Here is an 18,589-nt window from a genome sequence, read left to right as displayed (position 1 = left end):
TTCAGCATCAAGAAACCACAGCAACTTCAAGACAAACTGAGTAAAAGTTTTTATTCGGTCTATGTGCTGGTCATCCAAGTTAAATTTATTTGAATTATGTAGTGAGAAAGGTACAGAGGCAATAATTTAGATTCTCAAGCACTATATATGATGTGATGGCTCAGAGGATCATAAGGGAGATGGCACCACATGGTTTGACTTAACCAGAGTCCTTTTCCTCTGGAGGAGATGCGTGTAGAATTTGATCTATGCTGTTAGAAATTATGAAAAGCTTTTGTATAAAAGCCCAGGCTGGGAGAGACCTCAAAGATCATCTAGTCCAACCTTTCATGATAAAAGTAGGGCCTAGACACGGTTGTCTAGATGAACCTTAAATTTCTCTTGTGTTGGAGTATCCCTGAGGTTTCTGGTGATTGATTTTTTCACACAAAATATTTCCTCTTATGTTCAATCAGATCCTCTCTTGGTGCACCTTGTACACATTGTCCTTTATCTTTTCTATATAGCTTCTTGTAAAAATGGCTATTTCTTTTTTTTAAATGTGCGTTTGTGTGTTGAGTGTGTTCCACAGCTTTCAAAACCAGATACAGATCTTCAGGTAAAAGACAGGACCTATCGGACACTTTTAAACATCAATCTTTGCTTATAATGTAGCAAATGTATGTTTCTTACCTTCTTTTAACAATATTTTAAAGGCAAACTTTGTCAGTGATCATTAGGAAAGTATTTGCAATTCATAATTTCCATTATAGCATGGCATAATTCAGCTCCCTACCTAAATGGGAATATTGAACTGAATATCAATTATGTATTAAAACTGAAATGAAATTTTAAACTGTTTTTGTTAACAAGTAAATTAGTCAACCATTTCAGTCATAGGAAACTGAAGCAGGACATGAATACACAAGCTTATCTTCCTTGTTTTGCTGGTAAATTTAGATAATAACCCAAAAGACTTCCATTCAATAGTTTAGAGAAACCTCAGTTTGGGTCTTAATTTTATTCTTGGAGTGTCTGATAAACTGGTTAACAAGGGTTGACACAGAGTTTTAAGTCTTACCTTGTTACCATTATTGAAAAATTTTTTTTTCAACAGAAATCAGTCTTAAAACAAGTATTCTGTGTTCTATTCAGCATGGTCTGAGAATAATTCCAGCATCTTTCTCCCACTGTGATTGCACAGCAAAATATCTCTTTGGTGGAAAGCAGCTATCAAGGAGTTTAGAGAACTAGTTCTTATAGTCAAAGAGCTCAACTACTTACTTTTGATATGCTCTCTGATGTTTCTATGGTTGATAGATTGATTTGCCCAAGTCTACATTTGGCAGATTTCATTTAAGCAATCTCAGGTGAAAGTGACTGAAAGTTTTTTTTTCAAGACTGCAGTCCCTAATTTGCTCTTTTACCTTAAATCTGAATTATTCAATGTGCTTGACTATGGCTTTAAATAAGGTTTGGAAGGTTATGACATTGGGAGCACTGTCTTGATCTGTTCATAATGTAGCTCTCCAACAAAGAGTATGACAAAATGAACTCAGTATGTTATGGCCACTCATTATTTCTTTTTCTGATTTTCAAAAAAATAGTCTCTAACAAAATGAAGAGCTAGAAGAAGATTTATGCACATTAGAATAATACTTCCCCACAGTCTTCATTTCAAAGCTTTCATTGTTTTGCCAGTCAATTTAATTCAGCATCACAAAAAAGTAAGTCTAATCTTCTTGGCTTTCAAAGCACCTTTATTTTGAGCAAATCAAGCTTGTACTAACAAGAATTAGAGTCATAGACTAGCAGTGCATGATAGTGTCTGAATCGCAAATTAAACATTCATTTATTTTCATTAGGAGATGGAAAGTTACCACAATGGATCATACTCAAGCAATTGCTTTTTTAGCTTCTAATTTATACATTTGGGTTCTTTCAACAATTAAAGGAGAGGCATTAACTCTTTTTTATTAATGTCCAGGTTATCTAAGTCCCTGAAGACTTTTCATTTCATCCCTTTTATTATTTACTGATAATTTTTGAGAACTGCCATTTCTAGAACCCCCTTTAGTAACCCAGTAGAGCATTGTTCAACGCTTATGCAAGTGATCTTCTACACAGTCAGATGAGTGGAAAACAAAACTGAGTCAAATATTTATTTTCTGCTCTAAAGAGGTACAGTAAGGGAGAAAGGAAAATAGATCAGGCTTTTTTTCTGAGTTTGCAGAAATTTAGAAGGACCTTGTTTTAAGCAACTGTTTATAAAATAATATGAGTGAAAAGGCTTGGGGCTGTAAGTAGAATTTGGCAGGGAAACAGCTTTTGCTGAAAACAAATATTTATGCTTGTTGTGTAGGGAATTGGCTTCATTTGACCAAGCCATAAGCCTTGCAGAATTATGAGCAATAGATGTAAAATATGCAGCTTTTAAAATCTACACTGCACACATGTAAATGGGAAAGTTAACTGCATAATGAAAATCTAGTAAGGTAGATTGCTGCAATTCAGAGAAGTCATCTTGAAAGCCATATCTTGCAAGCCTCGTCAGGTGCTGAATGACTCCTTTTGCAAAAAAGAGCTTCTACTGTCTTAGTAAGAGACATTATCCTGTATTTATAACTCCCGGTGATATAGTGCTTGCTGGCTGTTGTCAAGGACAAAACAATGAACAAGTCAGGACTTTGGTGTGGTACAGCAATTCCTGTGGCAATTCCTGTGGCAATTCCTGTAGTAGAGCTTACGTTTTACCTGTAATGGAAAAGGTAGACTATGAACCTGACAGAGCTTGCTGTGTTCCAAAATGCAATGCATACTTGATGTGTATAGTTTCATTTAACCTGTGAACACTGTGCCATTTTACAATGAACAAAAGTGGACCAACAACTTCTCTTGGCAACCTCTTGCAGTGTCTCACCACCTTCTGAGTAAAGAAAGTCTCCCTAACATCTAATCTAAATCTCCCTTCTTTTAGTTTAGAACAATTCCCATTTGTCCTATCACTATCTGCCTATGTAAAAACATTCTCCCCGTCTTTTATATAAGCTCCCTTTATGTTCAGAAGGGCCACAATGATGTCTCCCCAGAGCCTTCTCTTCTCCAGTCTGAACAAACTCACCTCTCTCAGTCTGTCTTCACAAGAGAGGTGCTCCAGCCCTCTGAGCATCCTCATGGTCTCCCTCTGGACCTGATCCAACAGCCCTATGTTCTTCAGGTGCCAAGGGCCCCCAGCCTCAACACAGTACTCCAGATGGGGCCTCACAAGAGCAGAGTAGAGGGGAACAATCACCTCCTTCTCCCTGCTGGGCCTCTTCTGTTGCAGTGATAACAGTCTGTATCACATGAAGGAATAAAGAAACAAAGGTCTGTAGCAGCTGTCTGTAGTGTCAGGGAACTTGTCTACAAAGTAGACAAGTTTTATACTGCAAAGGTAATTATATCTTGTCACAAATTCCTAGAAGTTTCATCTGGAGGAAAAAGAAAAAAAGCTCTGCATTAAATATTTTTGCAACCATTCGGCTCCTCTAGTACTTTCTTATTACATTATACAACTTCTAATGTGCAATCTACTTTGTATTACATATGCTTTCTCTTCAACAACTCCTGTTTGCCATCATATCACATTCCAGGGTCTAACCAAAACTTCTGCAGAAAATTCATACCCTTGACAGCTCCAATCTCAGTATTAACTTATTTATGCAGCCTTACTAAATATCCCAAGCTAATACAAATGTCAATTATTTTGCTGATTCGTGGAAGTTTTTCTGCTATGAGTAATATGCCTTCAAAATGGCAGCCTGGATTACAAGGAAGCTTGGAGCTGATTATAGATTGCTATTGATGATTAGCTGCTTGGTTCAGTAATGGTGCAAACTTCTCATCCGGGGAACTTCTGAGTTTATTGCAGAGTTCTTGAAGCCAATTAAGAAGAGTTGTCCCAGGCACTATGCAAGCACCCCACGCAGCCGACATCACACAGGGAGCACAGTGAGACTTTGCCCAGAGATCCAGCACCAAAAAATAAAGACGTGGGGAGAACTGGTCATGGATGGAACATACCTAAAGGCTGCTCTGGTGAGAAGCAGCACTGAGGGCTCCTATCCTGTTTAGAAAGCTGCAAGTTTAAAACTGAAAAACTTTAAAGAATTAGTCATTTGAGCCCTCGCATACTTTGGATCTATGAAGCAAGCAGGACACTATACCACATTCTCTCTCTCAGGGCCTTGTTTCAAGAGGCCAATTCCTGATGAGCTGTCAGCCAGCTGCGCTTCTTAGCAGTCAGTGATGCTGAAGTGCTCACTTAGGAAAGGAGGCAGGAGGCATTTAAATTAGTGTCTCAGGCTGCCAAGATCAAAGCAGAAGTTGCACATTTTAAAAATTGCAACATGGCAGAACATCTAACAGCCATAGCGTGGTGCTAGGAGTGCAGCACTAGTGGCCTGGGCTTGGGACATGGCTGGTGGCACTGCCATTCCCAGTAGGAGAGCAAACGGAGCCATTCCCAATGGATATTAGGAAAAAATTCTTCTCTGAAAGAGTTGTCAGGCAATGTAACAGGCTCCCCAGAGAGGTGGTGGAATCACCATCCCTAGAGGTGTTCAAGAACCATGTACATGTGGCACAGAAGGACATGATTAGTGGGCATGGTGGGGATGGGCTGATGGTTGGACTTGATCTTAGAGGATTTTTCCAGTCTTAAATATCACCAGGTCATTCTAAAGAACACACAGCAGTGGCCTGGGACTTTCCATGATGTTATTAGCTCTTTAAAGACCATACCAAGCAGCTCTCAGACATCAGAATGCAAAAGAAGAGTCTTAGTATGGTGCCTACTCTTAAATCCATCATTATAAAATTCAGCTGATTGAAATTGCTGCTGAAATAGGGAAGAAAACAGGGTAATTAGGCAACCATGCCACTACTCTTGTTTAATTTGTATTACCAAAGCAGCTGGAAACAGGAGGCATTTCTCTGTCAGTGTGTGTTATACAAATACAGAACAAAGAGACAGCCGCTCTCCTCACAGCTTGGGAACATAAAGAAACAACAAAATACTGAGAAGGGTGAGAGATAGCAGGCTGAACACCTCCCCGGGAGAGGGATGGTGAGTGCTGACCTGTCTGCACTGGGGGAGGGAGGAGGAAAATAGTGCTGGAGGAGAGAAAGGCACACAGCCTCTGCCTGGCACCACAGACCTGCTGAAAAAATATGCAGATGGGGTGAGATGTCACCAGCACAGTCATGGGGTTGGAGAGACAACTCATGTGGTAATACCCTGGCTGCATGCCAACAGCGCAAGGTGTCATTTGTCATCGCTGGAGCAGAGCTGTTGCATCAGTTGAGACACAGGGCTGTAACGCTGGGAGTACATCAGCAAAACAACCTTGGCATTTACTGGTAGATCTCCAGTGCAGAAAACCACATTATAAATAACGTCAATTTACTATGGCTTGGGCTAGCTAGTTAGTTGTAGCTGTGTTTGCTTAAAAAATATTAAAAAATCCCACCTCCCCTCCTGGGACTTACAGCTTGTCAAAAGAGTCGGTCTGAGTCCTGGGTCTGAAGTCTTCTCATTACTCACAGACCAGATGCAGCGCAGGAGTCAGCAGGACAAGATTCCTGCACTGCTCTGACAAGCCCGTCTTGAGTAATAAGATCAACAATTGTCCATCTCCCGATGGTGTCTGCAGTCTGTGGTTGTGGGATTGGTGAGGTCGTGAGAGTGATTCCACTCTCGTTGTGAGCTGAGCTGAGGCAAATCCTCTTTTGGATTACCTGAGTGAGAAGTCAGTCAGAAGGAGTGCACTACAGTCGAGCCATTATAGTGTAATTGTCTGGAGTAGCCTCAAGGGAGACCTTGTTGTACTCTACAATGACCTGAAAGGAGGCTGCGGTGAGGTGGAGGTTGGCTTCTTCTCCTGGGTAAAGTGATAGGACTAGAGGGAATGGATTCAAGTTGCACCAGGGGAGATTCAGGTTGGATATTAAGAAAAATTTCTTCTCCAAAAGAGTGGTGAAGTGCTGGAATGGGCTGCCCAGGGAGGTGGTCAAGTTATCAACTTAGGAGGTGTTCAAGAAACATTGAGATGTTGTACTAAGGGACATGGTTTAGTAGGGAAACGTTAGTGGTAGGTGGACGGTTAGACTGGATGATCTTGGAGATCTTTTCCAACCTTGGTGATTCTATGATTCTATTCTATGATTTAAAGTAAGACATAACAAAAATAACTGTTACCCAGTTGAGCACTTCAGTGTGATCTTACTGAAGCTGTGTGTTGACTCTCCTCATTGCCACTGTTGTCCATTGTCATTAGATAATTCAATGTCTTCCAAGTTCCTGTCTTTGATCTCACTGTCCCTCTTGAAATGACTTGGTAATCAGGGACCTGAAGATTTTAAGAAAAGCTGATGAGAAAGGCACAAATAACGTTTGACCTAGATCAGCAGTGTTGTGACCAAACATATATACTTTCACTTGGAAGTTGCTCCTCATTCAGTATTTGACATGGAGTAAAATGCAGAAGCAGATCAGCTGCTCAGTACCTGCTATTCTGCGTAGCCTAAAAACTAGGAAGGGTGGTTCTTGATGAGTAATCCTGCACCTGGTCAGGAAGATGTCCATCTTCTGTGTCCTTGTTTCTGCAGAAGTGCCCTAACCACTTGGTAATCAAGAAAGCAAGAGGCAAAGGCAGCTGTACTATTGTTTTTGAGCTGAGGTCTCTACTGCCTCAGGTTTTAAAGACAGATTCTAGTATACTTGGCAAGGGCCTCATCTTTCTGACTTTGGATCACGGAATCATAGAATCTTTCAGGTTGGAAAAGACCTCTAAGGCCATTCAGTCCAACTGTTCACCTACCATCATGCCCACTACACCATGTTCCTTAGTACCGCATCTAAATGTTCCTTGCATGCTTCCAGGGATAGTGAGTCTACCACCTCCCTGGACAGCCTGTTCCGATGCCTGGCCTCTCTTTCAGAGAAGAAGATTTTCCTAATATCCAAACAAAGACTTAGGTCTGAGGATGCCTGTAGTGTAATTTTCTTTATCTCTAATCTCTATCTTCAGGGATGGAACAAATTTCATAAGTTATTAAGCAGCGTTTTTTAAACTAAGGATTAGTTTACTAAGACTGCAAGTCTATCTCTGCGACTTGGAAAGTGCTGATAAAGCAAAATACTCACACTTTAGGCATGTGTGGTCAGAGAAGTGATATGGGGTCAAACACCCAGGGTAGATGCCTAAAGTTTTTCTTAAATTTTCTTCATGTACTGAATTAATTTTTTTGCGTTTCATACTTAGCCTTTAACTCCTTATTGGCAGAGTTTATCTCGGGGCTTTAGTTTATTTTCTTCAATGCTGACATCAGGCAAACTGGTATGTAAGCCCCTTTGAGCATTTAATACTTGGAATTAGATTGGTCGAGTTTATAGATTTCATTAGTTTGTATGAGATCCCTGAAGTACTGTCAATACTGTCCAGGATAAAAATATAACCTTTCAACTTGCATTTTGATACTCTGCACTGCAGTTGAAAGACATCACTACCTTCCAATAACTGTTCAGAATTAAACAGATGGTTTCAAAAATCTCCTCACCTACTTTCTTTTCAGATTTATATGATCTGAGTGTATGTAGCAGAAAATATGCACTTTATTACCTACTTCACCACCCTTTCTGATGTCAGTAGTAACTTTCCATCAGCATCAGATAGAGTGGATACATTTTCTTTCTTGATTTTAAATGTAGAATTGATATATCTACTGAATATCTCTATACCATTACTTTCTATTTTATCATTTGTGGGTTTTTTTTGGCTAAAGGCAGATTTATTTTCTTCTGAGTGTATTTTGACTACTCAGCATCTTTATCAATATTTGTTGTTTGCCTTCCTTATTTTTCAGCATTCTCTTTTATCCACTCTTCATGCATTGATTAATTTCATTCTTATTGTTAATGATTAATGCTCTTTTCTTTTTTCTTCTTCTTTTTTTTTTTTTTAAAGCAACCGACTGCTTGCCCATGGAATTTATACTATGTTATTAGAGAATTCTTGAACCACATTTAATACTAGCTATGCCAACAGTTGCTGTAATTTTTAGAAAATTAGTGTTTTTAAACACATAAATTTATGCATTATCTGTTGGTGCCATGTATGTTTGTATAACACAAATGTAATCAGATCATGATTACTGCTACCTAGGCAACAGCTAATTTTTAGGTCATCCTGTGCTGGTGAGTGGCTTGTAGAATGCTGCATCTCCTGGAAACAAGCATTCATTGTTTTCTAGCAGTAAAAAACTCTCTGCTCTCAATAGCAGTAATTTACTGTCAAATTCCTAGATATCTATTTTGAGCAACTGCTGTAAAGTCATTTCAAAATTTGGAACTCCTTTAAGCAATGATGCTTGAAATTTGATGACATGGACTATTCAAGTACCTGCACAGGTTACTCATCCAAAAAGGGGTCGTAACTTCAGAAGCAGCCCTCAAAGAAGGAAGACAGGAGATGTATCAGTTCAGAATTGCTTATTTTTTGTGGAAATCATCTCATATGATCTGTATGCACCCCAAGGGAGATCCATGGTTTCAGGAATAGTCTGTTGCTCCTTGACTGGCAGTTTCAAGGAGATGGGAAGAGCAAGCATGCACTTATCCTCTATTTTTCATAAAAGTACAACATCATCAGGTGCAATGAGGAGATGAGCTCAGGGCTCTGAAATGATCTGGTTGGAAACAGAATCTTGGATGATAGTCTGGTCCTGCCTGAGAATTTATCTCTGCAGAAGAAAGACAAAATGGCCTTGTGTCAGATCTTTGTTGTATAGACCTCTGATGCCAAGTTCTGGGGTTTCCTGTCCAGCTCCTAACCGCTTTTTTGTTCCTGTTAGCTAAGCTGACACCCGCATTACCTCAGATTGTGCCAAATCTTTTGAGGAACATTATGTTGTACATAGTGGTGGAGTCCTTCTCGTGCACCCAGCAATTGGAATATCTCCTTCTGCATCACCTCCCCTTTGGTCACAGGGGAGTGTTAATTCAGATTATAATACCATTTATTCATCTTTAAGATGCATATTAATATGTTGAAATTACACATCCATTTTCAGCATTAAGCAGGCCAAAGAGTCAGCAGATATTTATAGTAAGTTCTCAACCTTACAGTAAGTTTTTATATTTGAAACACTTGGGTGACATAACCACTCAGCTTTTTAAGTGATTGCTATAGGAGGAAAAAGAAACATTTACATGCAGCAAAGGAGAACTAAATCGAGTCTTGCAGGGTACTGTTCCACATTATCTCAGGCACTTCAGTGTCAATAGGGAACTGGACATGGCAGGCATCCAAATGCTCAGCTTTTTACTACCAGCAGTGTTCCCTCTAATGTTGTTCTCCTTAAGAGGAATTCATCAGATGTAAAATCTGAAGACGCATTATACCGTTCTGATTATCTTCCATTACTCTTGATCCATATGTGTTTTAATATCACTGACCCAACAGTTCAAAGTTCGCAGATCACAGTTCCTTAACTGATATTGAGTTAGAAGCCAGGAGATTTTAAGCAAAAACATAAAAAAGAAAAAGCTTTTTTATTTCTTCCTGTCTTATGGGTTGTTAGGGTACATAAGATTCTATTGTAAGGATTCATCTGTAAAAGTTATGTTTAGATATTTCTCTTTGCCTTGACTTTTCCTATCCATTTCTTTCTCTTTCCCTTCTTTTTTCCCTTCTCCATTGTCTTTTCCTATCCCTTTTATTTATTCATTAGTTGTAATTGAAGGTGAGACTCCAAAATAATACAATTCAGGTCTCATTAAAGCTACATTTCACTTGCAGAAAAGCCAAAGCATTAGCAACACTAGAAGTTACACTTGTGAAGGGATCCTCATGGCTGCTGTTTAGTTGCCTCTCCGAACCTGTTGGGAGGCAGGGGGGAGGGATGATGCCTTTCTCTCTAGTTGTGTAAAACTAGGGTAAGATTGCCTAGAGTTTCATTGACTATACTGAGAACTAAATACTTGGCTTACAAAAATATAGCTAAATGTCTTAATCTATGAACAGAATCTTCCTTAGGTAGCTATGTTATAAGGTACCAAAACACAGCTTAAAACTTGCATAGATATTTCAACTAGTAGTATCTGGATGACCAGATGCCACCCACCTGCATTCTCTCTCTTTGAAAAAGTCAAATGTGATGCTTGCAAATACAAGGAGGGATTTGGGCTCAGTTTCCAGATTATTACATTTTCTCTTGGAATGCCTGCCTTTTTTTAGTTCAGTGATGTATTTTGGAATTTGCATTCCCAAATGCACTGTTAGAAAAGCACAACATGTTATGGGTTTTCAGTGGCAAAAAGCATGTCTGTCTCTTCACACATGCATTTTGTGTAAAAACATGGACATGCATCAATTTGCACACTGCTCTGTGACTTTTGTATTACAGCTTTGCTATGAGAATTTCTGAAATTTCTTCAGACAACTGGCCCATGCCTGAAGGGATAAAACAGCAAACGTTGATTTTTATTAAGGCTAATACATGATAATAAATAATAAATGTTATTTTATGAAATACCAGATAGCAATATTAATCTTCAGGATAAAAAAACAGTGCATTACCTTCAGGTAGATGAAATGGATAAACCAGTAAATTCCAGGATCAAAAATTAAAAAAAAAGGAAATATTCTGAAATAACTGAATATCCCCTTCCATTACAAAAAGATTCCCTATTCTGGACAATCCTGAGATACTGCATATAGACAAATTTAAGTCTTTCTAGTACCATTGAAAGCAGAGACTGTACAGGATTCCAGGTGTGGCTGTGAAGGTCACTATATTTCATGTAAGAAATGTCATAGTCATTCCCACATACATGCAGAGACATTTCACTTCACCCTGTAGGGATAAAACAGAAATCTTCCCTGGTTGAAAGGGAAATCTCGTAAGTTAAATGTACCTATGAGAAATGCAGAAGAGAGAAGGGATACTCTGAGAATGAAGTCGGCCAGCCATAAAAATATTGCAAAGATAGGAAAAAAATAACGTCAAGGATACAGTCATATAGGTCCTTGTTAACTGAGAGAAGAACAGAACACCAGGTTTCCTCTGGGGACCAGTACAAATTTCTACCGTGATTCTGCTGTACAAAGGAATTGGAACATTTTTACATGATCTTTTCTTCTGGTTAAGACAATCAGCTCTCACCAGAACTTGTACGTATTATGCCCCACTTGAGAAGTGAATGATGTATAAATGCTATTCTTTCTTTCTGCTCTAATCCCCACAGTGGACCATGATAACAGCTGTCCACCCACAAATACATCATGTTGTAGTAAGGATAGTGTGAAAAAGATTGGTTAATTCAATTAGTTGAATAACAGCAGCTTAGGCTCTCAGAAATTGCAACAGAAACCTCATAACAGGAAAAGGTTATTTTCTAAATTGTTATTTTGACAGTGAGCAGAGCTAGATTTCCACTGCAGATTTTTCTCAACTCAGAATTCAACTTTTCTACAGAGCTGATGTCTCGGACAATCCTGTGCAAGTCTGAGCCCTGCCCATGCCACATAGCTTTTGAGAGCATTGTGTTGGTGTCTGGGACTGGTACCATGGCTGCAGAAAGCTCTGATGGTGCAGCGCGTAAACACTCCAAAAGCTGGATATGAGAACACTAATCAAAGGAGCTACTGAAGAGGAAGCTAGAGTCTTCATTCCTCTATTTATTATTTCTAAAGCATTTGGAAGAATACAGTTGCTGTGAGCATTATTTAGCCCTGTCTCAGCCTTGCTACTACTTTTCTGTCCACTTTTAACCATAGTACTACGAAAGCACAATCAACAGGAAATAATATTTTCTGTTCCCTAAAAATCAGCAGCTTGCTGTGCCTTGCTAGCTTTGCTACCCATTATCTAGAGGGAAATCTGATGTTTTTCCTCATCTGTTACATTGAAAAATGCCCCATCATAGGAATTAGAGAAAGAAAATAGTGACTCAACACACAAAATAGACAGCAAGATGACAGCTGGATGATGGCAATAATATGTAATCTTGAGAATGAATTTTGTTCATTAAGCCTGCAGGGATCCTACACTCAGCTTCTGTAAAACAAGGTCTTTAAAAATTGCATATAAAGATTGAAATGGCCATAATATCTCCTTTTGTAAGTGATGAAGTAGTTGCTTAAAGACATGAGCCATAGCTCTGCAGTGTGGCTTGGGATTGTGTGTGACCCAAAGGACCCAAGGATATGATCTCTTTTCAAAAATATTTATCATTGAGAAGTTCTGGATTAGAACTTACGAGAATAAGAGCAGTTGTATCTCTCTTCAAACCGTACACAGGAGTAGCTGAATTTTGGTGCCTGCTGCATTATCTATGCCATTTGTATGGGAACTGAACCACTGATTGATCACCTGAGGCAAGGACTGAATCAGCTATGGGAGCACAGGTGAAGGTGATTCATATGTGACCAGAAGGGGTGGAGCCTGGCTGCACCTCTCCTAGACCCCACTTAAGGGCTGACTGCCAGTCAGAAGGATTTTTTTTTGGAGATCCCTCCTTTTGGAGTTTTTTACTGCAAGCCTACGACATGGGTGAGCGTTTCATTTTTGATGGTCTCTTTCCACCATGATAATCTTTCTAACTATAGACCTGTAAAATACCATCCTAACTATGCTACTCTTCTATCTGTATGTTTGTTAATTGTACATCATCTGTGTTTCAAAACCCTCTTGTGAATTGCCATTTTTTCCTTCGACTGTGCTTGCATTTCTGAAGTGTAACTCTAGACCCACTAAAATCCACAGAAGTCTTGTCTTTACTCGTCTGTTGACAAGTTGTCTTATGCAGTTCACCTTAACTTTCCTAACAAAGATCTAGGCTTTCTTACATGTTGAAGCTAATTTCTCATCATGTAATCCTTCCTTCTCCCTTGTTATCTTCCTATCTCATAGTTGTTTTTTTTTTTTTTAATGTTCTTCATGGGTGATAATGATAGTAGGTGCAAACAGACACTCAGAGCACAATAACTTCAGTAACAGATATTAAAAGCACTATTACTGGTACTACGATCTGCTGTGTACTAAAAGTTTGTGTACGCTTCAGAGTATGATCAGCTATTGAAGCCATGCTCATAAGCAGAGACAAATGCCTTGTTCAGATTGAGCACTAACTACTTTTTCATATTTAAATGGATTTTTCCCATATTTGTCAGTAAATAATAGAAACATACTGAGTAAATTCATTAAGTTGTGGGGACAACATTTTATTCATATAAACCATCTTTGCACAAATCAAGGTTGTTGCATGTTGACACTTTTGCCTCAACAGCAGAGAGGAATGCCTTATTAAAATCGATGGTTTCTACTCCATGACCTTTTAAAAAAGCATTTTATATCTAACTTAAGATCTCCAAGCAGTTGAAAGCCTAGTATTCAGTTTACATGTCTGCCGCGTTTAATTTTTTGTTCTTTTGTCTCAAACCAATTAGAAATCAAACAGGCTTTACTCTAGATTTGAAGGAGAGACAACTTAATGGAAATAATAAATCTGGTCTGCTTCCCCAGTGGGAAAAGTGTAAGTGTCAGAGTAAGAGCTCAAGCACTGGGATGTAACTGTGACACTGGGGAGCTGTTAGGATAGGGCCTGGCATGCTTTCATAGAATCATTAAAGTTGGAAAAAGTCACTAAGATCTTCCAGCCCACCGTGCCCACAGATCCATGTCTGTCTGTACCACATCTAAATATTTTTTTAATATCTCCAGGGACAGTGACTCCATCACCTCCCTGGGCAGCCTGTGCTAGTGCCTCATCACTCTTTTGGAGAAGTTGCTTATCCTAATATCCAGCCTGAATCTCCGCTGGTGCAACTTGAAGCCATTCCCCATATTCCTATAGCTAGTTACATGGGAAAAGAGCCTGACACCCACCTCACCACAACCTCCCTTCAGGTTGTTGCAGAGAGTGATAAGGTCTCCCCTGAGCATCCTCTTCTCCAGATTGAACAACTCCAGTTCCCTCAGCTTCTCTGAACATGCTCGAGGGCCTTAATGTCTTTCTTGTATTGAGGAATCCAAAACTGAACACAGTACTCAAGTTGCAGTCTCACTGGTGCCAAGTACAAGGGAATGATCACTTACCTGCTCCTGCTGGCAACGCTATTTCTGATACAAGCCGGATTTCTTGATGGCTTTCAGGTGGCTTTCTTGGCCACTTGGGCACACTGCTGGCTCACGTTCAGTCAAGATCCAACCAACACCGCCAGATATTTTTCCTCCATGTAGCTTGCCAGCCACTCTGCTCCAAGCCTGTAGTGGTACATGGAATTCATGTGGCCAAAGTGCAGGACCCAGTATTTGGTCTTGCTGAACCTCATACAACGGGCCTCATCCCAGTGATTTAGCCTATTCAGATTCCTCTGTAGGGCTTTCCTACTGTCAGGCAGATCAACACTTCTTCCCAACTTGGTGTCACTTTCTAGACCATGTCAGACAGAATGTACCAGTTTCAAGTGCATGGAGTAACTCCAGGCTTCACATTCTCCTGAGCAAATTGGCAAACATTCACATTCCTCTCAATTATGAGTCTTAAGAAAATTCATATACCTTTTGAGATTAAGCCACAGTTCAGAAACCTCAAAGAAGGCTGTTCACAGAAGAGAAAAGGGGGTGAGAAGAAACAGGCAAAAAGCAGGAAATAGTTTTGCTTTTGCCAGAATACGGTGGAGTTAGAGTTCTTAGTGAGGAGATACAGTGCAGCAACTAAATTAAAGCCCATAGGAAGAGAGCTGGAGAAGGGCTGCAGAAAGGACCCACAGTTTCTGCTGTGAAAGATGAAGTATCTGCAGGGGAAAAAAGATTTGGAGATGAAAGGAGTTGGCCACATGAAGAAATTAGTTTGTACACAATTTCACCCCAATTGCTTAAGGCATAATCTGGCACTTGCCTTTATGGTGGCATTACCCCAATTTTCTAAGAAAAATGCATGGAATAAAGGAAAAGAAAGGTGATGATAGGGTTAACACTGCAGGGATTTCATTTTCTTTTTATTTATTTATTTAATTTTTTTTAATTTTTATTTTTTCCCCACAGATGTGCATTTCTGGTTCCATGCTGGGATGCTAACAGATGAAGCACGTCTGTTTCCATGTCCCTTAATATTTCAACACTTTATCTTCTGGTCCAGTGAGAAAGTGCTGCAGAACTGAAATGCCACCCATACTGTGACAATTCAATTGTTGTTTTAAATTTAAAAAATGTCCTGTTGTTCATGGAAATGACACCACTAGAAAACCAATAGGAGCTGTTTGGAATTATTTACTTGCTTTAAACATAAGCTTTTTAGCTGCAGCAAATTCTCATTTCCTTTTTAAATATCTACACTTGACGAGTTCAGCTAGATTACAATAGTAGAGGAGTTAAAGTACCAATACAGAAAGAAAGAGTCCATTGTGAGCAATACAAGGTCAAAAGGATGCTGTCCAAAAAGTTGTTATTTTTCCTTAGCCCTTTGTTGTATCTTAGGCTATAAACACATTTGACACTAAAGGGCATACACTAATCTGAACAGCCTGCGTCCTTCTGTTTTTAAAGTGCACCAGTGACACATTTTGTTCTTTTGTCACCATTGCTGACTTTTGCATTGCCAACACAGTATATAATTAAAACACTTTTCCTTCAAGTAAGGAGGATGATGGCAGAAATGCTTAGAGTACATTGACGTCAAACTAGACATCTCTTGCTGGTTGTGTACAACCAGTCACTGCTGCTACTTATCCCGGGTTGGCTGACCAATGTGAAAGTGAGCAGTAGTGATGACAAGGTACGGTCATTGTGCACATAACATGATCAAACACTAATTTCTATGTAATTCAAGAAATATGTGGCTTGGTATCCAGAGTATTTGGGTTAGAAAGTGCTGTTAAGCACTGGAATAGGCTCCCCAAGGAGGTGGTTGAGTCGCCATTCTTGAATGTGTTTAAAAACCATTTGGATATGGTACTCAGGGACATGATTTAGCAGAGGGTTGTTAGAGTTAGGGTAGTATGGTTAGGTCGTGGTTGGACTTGATGATCTTTAAGGTCTTTTCCAACCTGAGTTATTCTGTGATTCTATGAATCACTTGATTGTGAACAACTAGCAACGGGATCTTACAATAAAACAAAACAGGTGGAAGAGGAATTTGCAACAAAATCACCAGTTACAGGAATTATTCCATACCCTTTTATACACTATATAACTTGCAATTATGAATCAACTCTGCAAGTAAGGAAAATTGTTTTTTTATAAAATAAGCAATTTTAAAATTGCAGAGCAGGTAAATACATCACATACTTTAAAAGAATTGTATAATTTAAATGTACTTCTGAATAAAAAGGAACTGATATTTATATCATAGGCTATTATTTCTAGAGCTGCTAAATCCTTTACAGATACATTGCACTAAGGGAAAGTCAATGGTTTATTGATGTATGCTCTAATTAATCATTTTTCTCTTTAACCAGATTTCTGTGAGCACCATCATTGTTCCTATTTTAATAACAGAAGATGAAAAATAGGTATAATTTAAAACAATAGCTTAGTATAGTATGTGAATGGGTGGAGAAAATCTGACAAAACCAAGCAGATAAGTGGTGATGAAATGATTAATTATATGTTTAAAAAATAAATAAATAAATCAATGGATTTGAGAATTTGGGGTTGAATTTAAGTGAATATAGGAAAGAAATTAGCTGATGGTGAGAAGGAAGTAACAGTCTGTGGAGTGCCCTTGCTGAGCATGTAAAGACAGCAGCATCCCAAGGTTAAAAATGGATGCATGAGAACCTGCTAGGAAAGAGATCAGCACTGATCATTCATGAGGTCAAGTGTGAAAACAGTTTCCTGCTTATCCTGTTTTTTTTTTTAATTTTTATTTTATTTATTATTATTATTATCTCCAAGCAGAGAAGAAATCAATAATCCCACACAGTGCACACTTCTGAATAAGAACTGATCACCCCATTCTGGGCCCATTCACACAGGCTTCACACATTGCTAGTATAACAAAGAAAAGTAGGTTCTTTTTAATTTATCACCACAAGTTAGAACCAGTATTTTAGTTCTTCTTGGTGCTGCTTTAGATACAGCCTACCTCATGGCCACTGTGCAACTGATAGGGTTGGAAAAGCTAGTGAACAGAGCTATTCAGGTATAAAATGAAAATGCATCCCACAAATTGCTTTTGGCTACAGCAGACTCTACAAGCACAGTGGTTACATCCAAGAATGGGAGGAGTATTTGCCCTAATTCAGAGAACAGCATTTTACCCTTCCCCACTGTCTCCGCTTCTCTCCCTCCTTAAGCAGGACAACTGCCTGTGGGATCTGAGGCAGGGACTCATAAACCCCATTCCATCATAAGTTCTTTTCGGTGTGGGTGATTCTGTTTTCTCCATTAGCAAGCATTGATTTCCTTCGTTTTGTCTCTTTAGAGCTTAACTCTCCAAGGCTCTGCTCATTCTCATTGTGCTGCTACAGATCATCAGTAACAGCAAGAAAAATTCTGACAATAACACTAGTTACTTACCTGCTGCTCTGGAGCCAGCAGAGAAAACATAAAAGAACAAAAGGAAGCAGAAGAAAGATACTCTGGTGGTTAGTCCCTCCTTAAAATCCTCCTCTGCTGTGATGCCTGTAGCAACACCTGCTGGTGGTCCAACTGCAGCTGGGCAGAGACCTCTGCTGAGCACCAGGGTTGGCAGCATCCTTTCAGTGCACGTCTCTCATTAGTCTTCTTCCAATTCACCCATCACTGCTAAACTGGTAAACCACAGAACTGATAAAATGTGAATGCACACCTATACATTTCAGAAAACCCTTCTGTCACAAATCCCAGGAAGATTTAGTCCCACCCAATCACACATTCACATAGGCAGTGGTGGTTCCCTGGCTGCCCCCCTCAGCTCATTCAGCCACAGAAGGAGCCCAAACTCCCCTAAAAGGCATTTCAGAAATTGTTATTGGTAATGTGAGGAGATGTCTGATATGCCCATGTTAATATGTAGGCTAGGAAACACAGTGGTTGCAGAGGTTTGATCTCTTATTTTGTAGGCAGAACATAAACTGCTCAAATTTTCTATTTTTAATTGAAGTAGTCCAGGATGTAACTACCACGGCTACAACAAAAGGCTTTTCTGGAACAGACCCCTTCTGAGACTCAGAAATATTTGTCTAATTACCATCCTAAATGTGTTCACAGCCACTTTCTACCCACTGATTCTTGCACTAGTGATGTTCATTAGCCTGAATAAGAGCTATTTCACAGGCGGCAGCACAGGGGCCCTGGTGGAGAGCCCCATAGCCAGACAGACTTGTGGGCATCTCAAATCCATTTTTCAAGGAACTCTTCAAGGCTTGAGAAATGGCTTGGTGAGAGAGCTGCACGCAAGACAGATTCTCAGCTGGTGGGGGAAACTAGCAACGGTCAGAAAGATTTCTGGATGAAAACCAATAAATGCTTTATTATATAGGATTTTACATACAGTGAAAGCCAGTTAGCTTCACTTGAAAATGGAAGCCAAGTCTTTTTGGCAACTATCCTATCTCCCACACCTGATGTAGAATGGCTTCCA

The 18,589-nt window shown here is 39.4% G+C and overlaps 1 long non-coding RNA gene across 2 annotated transcripts; it reads right to left on the bottom strand.

Annotated features, from left to right (window-relative positions):
* Nucleotides 1-698: 698 nt before the first annotated feature.
* On the bottom strand, nucleotides 699-18,012 carry LOC146545648 (uncharacterized). 2 transcript variants are annotated; one of them, XR_014881269.1, is made up of 4 exons: nucleotides 17,545-18,012; nucleotides 14,119-14,819; nucleotides 3,101-3,449; nucleotides 699-2,733 (listed from the first exon to the last, which is right to left on the bottom strand). It is a non-coding gene; the product is annotated as an uncharacterized LOC146545648 (long non-coding RNA). The 2 variants fall into 2 exon arrangements; XR_014881270.1 differs by having other exon boundaries at nucleotides 14,119-14,286.
* Between the last annotated feature and the right edge of the window lie 577 nt (nucleotides 18,013-18,589).

The sequence above is a fragment of the Meleagris gallopavo genome, chromosome 1 (genome assembly GCF_905368555.1).
Source record: "Meleagris gallopavo chromosome 1, MGAL_WU_HG_1.1, whole genome shotgun sequence".
NCBI classification, from domain to species: domain Eukaryota; kingdom Metazoa; phylum Chordata; class Aves; order Galliformes; family Phasianidae; genus Meleagris; species Meleagris gallopavo.
This window is presented reverse-complemented; position numbering and strand designations above follow the sequence as displayed.